Source organism: Lupinus angustifolius, unplaced genomic scaffold (genome assembly GCF_001865875.1).
Source record: "Lupinus angustifolius cultivar Tanjil unplaced genomic scaffold, LupAngTanjil_v1.0 Scaffold_25_331, whole genome shotgun sequence".
Taxonomy (NCBI): Eukaryota; Viridiplantae; Streptophyta; class Magnoliopsida; order Fabales; family Fabaceae; genus Lupinus; species Lupinus angustifolius.
In genome coordinates, this window is record NW_017720265.1 from 62,640 (window position 1) to 69,494 (window position 6,855).

The following is a 6,855-nucleotide window of genomic DNA, read 5'->3' on the forward strand; positions in this document are numbered from 1 at the left end:
AGGTTCCCCCCCGGTTCTGACCGCACGGGGATTGTCCAGGGCCCGCGCTCCCCGTCCCGTCCAATCGCCACTTGGTTCCGAATCAAGGACTGCCATCTGCTGGATAATATCCACCTTGACTTCGAAGCGGTCTTGGGCGTTAATATGGGCCAAGTTAATTTCCTCGGCAGATGGTTGGGCCTTGGATCTTAAGAGTCGTGTCCTTATATCTAGAACACTCTGTCCCCCTATCATTTCATCTTCCTGATAGGGGTAGGCTACGACAGGTCGAATATCCGCTTCCCCGGGAGCGACAGGATTAGCGGGAGGAACAGGCATTCCCTCTGGCGGCTGATTCACGGAGCCCGTGCCTGAACTTGTTGACGTAGCAGGATCCAGCAGGTCCGTCCACCCAGACCGGATCAAAAGGAAGTACGTAACACAGGGAATGAAGTAGAACGAAGGAAGTAAAGTTGTTGTACAGCCTAAAGGCAGAACATGTTAAGACATAAAAAACGATGAGCCATTTCACAAGAGAAAGAGCCCGCTGCAACTTGGGCCTTGTTAGATATAAGCAAAATCTCTTTATTTTGAAATCAAAAGGAAAGAATCGAACAAGAATATAGAAAGTAAAGAGGAAAAGGCAGAACCAGAAAAATTGTGTGAAATAAGTGAATTTATCCAGTTGAGGCATGATTGATTGACAACAAATGATTCCCTCCAGACAGCTTAAGTCAAGCCTGCACGGAGTAGTGAGGAATTAAGTATAGTGAGTTGTGGTTGTTGACCAACGGAAAGCATGGGAGAAGATGCACATATTCTGTGCATCTCACAAAATTATTTTCGATCTTGAACTACGATAGACTGAAGACGAACCCAATTTCGATAAAAGGTGAAGTCGAAGCTACTCGATCATTCAACACGGACAGCATTTATCTACGCTAGGATCCAACCCGCGCTGCCAGCTTTCTTCTCTTATTATTTTTCTAGTTAGAACCTTTTTTACCTTACCATAAGGATCGAAGACTAAGACCGGAAATTCTGCATCTCTTCTCTTGGACATCTCACTTGAAATGCAATCATTCTTTTCGATCTTATACCTTAACTTTTTTACACTGAAGACCAAGCCAATCAGCTCAAAAGTTTAGTTGCAAAATAAAGTTCACTACGAACGAGAGAACGAAAAAAGCTAGTCGGAACGGAAGGATAGTAGAGGAGATGTGGAGGAGCTTTCGTTGGGGAGCCCCTCTCACCTACGCTATTCTCAAACGGGAGATCGGGATCGGTATCGGGGGGGAGCTCTTGAAGAAGAGGGAAGTGGGTACTCCGAGGAACGGAGCCTACCTCGTCGAAGCTCTTTCTGACCCATTTAGACTAAACTGAGACCAAACTCACAAAGAGAGACATGGAAGAATGCGGCGTAGATTAAGGGGAGGAACTAGCGCCCCCGAGTCTAGAGTAGCTATTCGAAGAAGTTACTTTAGAGAATATTTCCATCTTTCTCCCGTCTGATCTTAAGAGAACTGGGGAAGATGCACTGTAATTAAAGTAATTCTATTAATCTATTAATAAGACATTTCATAACTGACTTGCTAAGTAAGATAGCAAGGTCTTTCCTCATTGTTTTAAAAATAAAGAGATTGAAAAAGCAGTCGATTTTGGATGCGAAAAGTTTCATGTATAGATAGATGAGTAGTTCGTCTTCAAGTTACTAATATGGACCCAGGGAGCCAAAGACTATAGCAATGTGAAGATTCTCCGAGACTAGTTATTTTCAGAGAATAGAGTATGTGTTTCCTGCTGTTAACTCACGGAATTTTCTTGTTCGAATTGCATGCAGGCGATTTGGCCAATTTTTTTTTTCCTCTTTATATACTAAATTACGTAATTAATAAGGGCTAAAGCACATACATATAGAGAGGTGCAAAGGACAGATGTGCCAGTTATCTAATCATTACCAGGATCTGCCAGCGGTATTTGATTGAAATAGATTAATAATAACGCGTTATAGTAACTTCTAACTTCATCCAATCCACTACCCATCCAATGCCTCTCCGACTCCTGACTCCGCTTAGTCATTAATAAGCCGATGAGCCATACCGGTGAAGCAAGCCTACCGATGACCCGACTCACTAAGAAAGACTCTTGTCGTTGCTATGCTCAAGGTCAGATTTTGTTTTTAAGCCGCTCAAGCAATTTCTTTAAAAAAATAAGAGCAAGGAAGACAAAATAAGGCTTGAAAGCTGCGAAGAAAGTCGAGCTACTCTAATCGAGTTGTGAAATCGGTGTGGGGAGGTATTGGAAGTGTTCAGCGAATATAAATAAAGACACTAAAAAAGCGTGCTATACTGGCAGAGCCTCAGCAAAACTAGGTAGGTAGCTTTCGCTAATGAGAGATGGATATTGGGGATTAGATTTGGTCTCCTAATTCATGGAATTTTATCTTCATTAGTTTATTTTTAAAGCAGCATTCTCCCTTGACTTGATCTTTAATTGAATTATCGATAGAACGCTGATCAAGATTCAGGAAGAGATCAAGGATTACAGCAGGATCCTATCTGATCTTTGTCAACACAGGACTCGAAGCCCGCTACTCAAACAGAATGGTAATCCTTCGGAATTGAAAATTCCTTTCGGATTTCTTATATAAATAATTATATACGGGGGAGCCATTGTGACGCCTAGAGAGGCGGAAGCGGCAAATAGCTTCTACCGAGTTCCCCAACAGCAGCTTAGCTTAGTAGCTTAACTCTTTCTACTGGTGTGGTGCTACTGGATGCTTCTGATCAATAGAACAGGACGAGGAGTCAACCAAAAAGAAAGACCACCAAAATTCACGACTACCAAGATACACATAGTGATTCGACCTTTTGATCACCCATTTTTTGAAAACCATTTTGGGGGGCTTCCGCCTTACACACGGAAGATTGGATTGCTTGAATCACGAGTCTTATATACTATGTTACGATCACCTCATGTTGATAAAAAGTCCATAGAACAATTTGAAATGGAAATAAAGAAACAAGTTATGGTCATAAAAACATAAACACATGAATTGTGCAAGAAGTTCTTTCGGTTAAAACATCGTGCGACTCGGAGGACATAAGACATCTTGGTCAAGCCAAAAAGATTGATTGTCAGTAGAATGCTCCTACCCCACCATGTCTGGCCCTTTACCTTACCTTAAGAAGTAATAGGGGGGTATGAAGGGTGGGAAATAATGTAAGAAGTTATACTAAAGGTAACCTTAAGGAGTGGCGGCAAAGCTCTTGATTAATCAACGCGAGTGAACTGTGCTTCGATGCTTCTTAAAACCACACCGATCTATGAGAGGAGCTGATGGAAGAGTAAGCTTCCCCTTTCGATTTACGGAATGTGATGTGTGACACGATGGGGGTTTGCTCAGTCGTTTAGGCTAGTTTTAGTGTTTACTAAGAGACACCAGTTTGTCAAATGAATCCATTTGGATTCATAAATGTCTTATACTTTAGTATTGACATTTGAGGGCGGTGATCTGGAAGCCATCCCAGTGGAGGTTAGTCCAATGACTTACTTCTGCATCAGGTACCCAAACCTGATAAGGAAAGACATGAAAATGAATTATTCCAGGTATTTCTTTGAGAAACTGTTGTCTCTTAAGACAATCAAATGGCACAAGATTTTTAAAAATCTTGGGCTATTAGTATCTATCTATAAAAGGATAAGACTAATAAATAATAACAACCGACAGTCTGACCAAGGAACTCTATATAGGAGCATACCTCGTTGCCAAAAAGGTAATTCACTTAAACCAACGATCTGGCCCTCTTTTTACTACTTTCTATCTAAAACAAGCAGCTAATTGCTGTAAGTAAGCGTATGCAGGGGTCAGTCAGTCGCACAGTTTATTACCTGTGCCAGTGTCCCTATCTAATGAAGCGAGGTCAGGATACCCTAAGATTATACCTTCCTTCCATCGCAAAATGATTATGAAGAAGGATCAGAAGGCCGACTTATGGGTTCATATATATCTTTAGTCTTTGTCGGGCTATTCGCCTAGCGAAACGAATTGACAGATAATATTGAAATCGATAGTCATCCCCTCCACCGGTATGCCAAGACAGTCTCAATTAATAAATGAGATTGTCGCTTTATCTAAAGACCTGATCCTAAGGTACTGTCCAAGTTTTATCTCAACTCCCTTGACACAAAGGGTACATACGTTGGGAGAAAACTTGGAAAGCGAGATCTTCGTGGAGGCCGTAAAGGTGAAAGCGTGGAGAAATCTTCTACCCTACCATTTGCGTCATGAAATCGTTTGGTTTGTACATCCATAGCCATTTTTTTACTATGATGCAGGCTTCCCTCTATGGTCCCCCTTTGTCCGATAACCTTATGACCAAAAGAATGAAGAGAGAACTCCATGGTCTACAGAGACCGTTGAGAGTACCATCATCTCTCTTTCGGGTCTAGACACTTTGGCGAGTCTATTTACTCATGCTCTCCTGGTAGACTATCGCAATCTACTGAGGATGGCGCTGGTAAGAGACGGATATTCACCATAGGTAACTTTGTGAATCAAAGGGTATTGAAGCCTCTTCATGATTTCTTCATGGACACGCTTCTGTCTATTCCAATGGATGGAACTTTTAATCAGATCCGATCGTTTGTTGGATAGATTAAATTTTAGTAAGGCTTCTTCTTTCGACTTGAAGTCTGCCACCGATAGGTGGGCCATCAGTCTTCAGACTAACCTTATTAGAATTTGGTAAGTCTGTTGGAGATTGTTTACATGCAATCTTCAGCAGATCTATCTTTGAAGTACCATTTCTTCGCTTAGTTCGAGGTGTTGTATTCTTTAGAGTAGGACAACCTCTTGGATTTCTGTCTTATTGGCCTCTCTTCACTTTAACACATCACTAAGTGATGTTTTCTTATGCAGAGAATGTGTACCCAGGACCATGCTTTACTAGGTACGCCATTCTTGGAGACGATGTTTGTATCGTCGACGAGAATGTGGCCTCTCTTTATCGCCAGTCAGTCAATGATCTAGGTCTGGAAATAAGAAAGAGGGTGTGATAGGCGAAAGGTAGCTTGCTTCCAAGCCGACCCGGGGCATCCTAAGGAGGAATCAAGAGATCTTTCCCGGTCCTGACTTGGATCTCAGGTGATGGAAGAAGGCACCCAGAGGCGACGAGCAGTCGCGGTCGAAGCTTGGCTCTAGGTGATAGGCTAGCAGTAAGTTTGGCTACAGCAAAGCACTTACCAAGCGCGAAGGATTCGTTCCTCTCCCAGCAAGAAAACGGATGCAAACCTTTATTAGTAATGGAGGATTTCTTTTTTCATTCCCAGCGCGCCCCTTAAGAAATAGGAGGCGTGGAACCTTGCTTGCCTTAATTATATAATATAGAAGGATCGAGCATCTTCAAACATTCACCACTTGAGTCGTATGCAGAGGAACTCACACGTGCGGTTCTTAGGGGGGGCGGAGCTAGTAGGAACCATCCTATCCCAATAACGTATATTTGGAGCTCAATATGAAATCCTATTTTATTGCAAGACCCATTCGGATAAGGGAAAAGTCCATAGATTGCTTCGAAGTAAGATCCTTGCGTTGACCCTTTCTTGAACCAGAACTGGGGGGAGGGGGGTTCAGAGGAAAGAAAAGGGGATAAAAATTTCCCATCAATAAAGTGAGGGCTTTCCAGACCTTCCCTACCCCTTACTCCCCCTTTTTTCAATAAAGAAGTCCCGCTCCCTAAGCCCTAAGAAGGGGCCCCTCTCTGATAAGGAAGGAAAAGAAAGAATCTCAATTTTATGACAAATTCGATCAGATGGTTGTTCTCCACTAACCACAAGGATATAGGGACTCTATATTTCATCTTCGGTGCCATTGCTGGAGTGATGGGCACATGCTTCTCAGTATTGATTCGTATGGAATTAGCACGACCCGGCGATCAAATTCTTGGTGGGAATCATCAACTTTATAATGTTTTAATAATGACTCACGTTTTTTTAATGATCTTTTTTATGGTTATATCGGCGATGATAGGTGGATCTGGTAATTAGTATGTTCCAATTCTGATAGGTGCACCTGACATGGCATTTCCACGATTAAATATTATTTCATTCTAGTTGTTGCCACCAAGTCTCTTGCTCCTATTAAGCTCAGCCTTAGTAGATGTGGGTAGCGGCACTGGGTGGACGGTCTATCCGCCCTTAAGTGGTATTACCAGCCATTCTGGAGGAGCAGTTGATTCAACATTTTCTAGTCTTCATCTATCTGGTGTTTCATCCATTTTAGGTTCTATCAATTTTATAACAACTATCTCCAACATGCGTGGACCTGGAATGACTATGCATAGATCACCCCTCTTTGTGTGGTCCGTTCCAGTAACAGCATTCCCACTTTTATTATCACTTCCGGTACTGGCAGGGGCAATTACAATGTTATTAACCGATCGAAACTTTAATACAACCTTTTGGGATCCCGCAGGAGGGGGAGACCCCATCTTATACCAGCATCTCTTTCGGTTCTTCAGTCATCCAGAGGTGTATATTCCCATTCTTCCTGGATCCGGTATCAAAAGTCATATTGTTTCTACTTTTTTGGGAAAACTGGTCTTCAGGTATCTAGGCATGGTTTATGCCATGATCAGTATAGGTGTTCTTGGATTTCTTGTTTGGGCTCATCATATGTTTACTGTGGGCTTAGACGTTGATACCCGTGCCTACTTCACCGTAGCTACCATGATCATAGTTGTCCCCACTGGTATAAAAATCTTGAGTTGGATCGCTACCATGTGGGGTGGTTCGATACAATACAAAACACCCATGTTATTTGTTGTAGGGTTCATCTTTTTGTTCACCATAGGAGGACTCACTGGAATAGTCCCG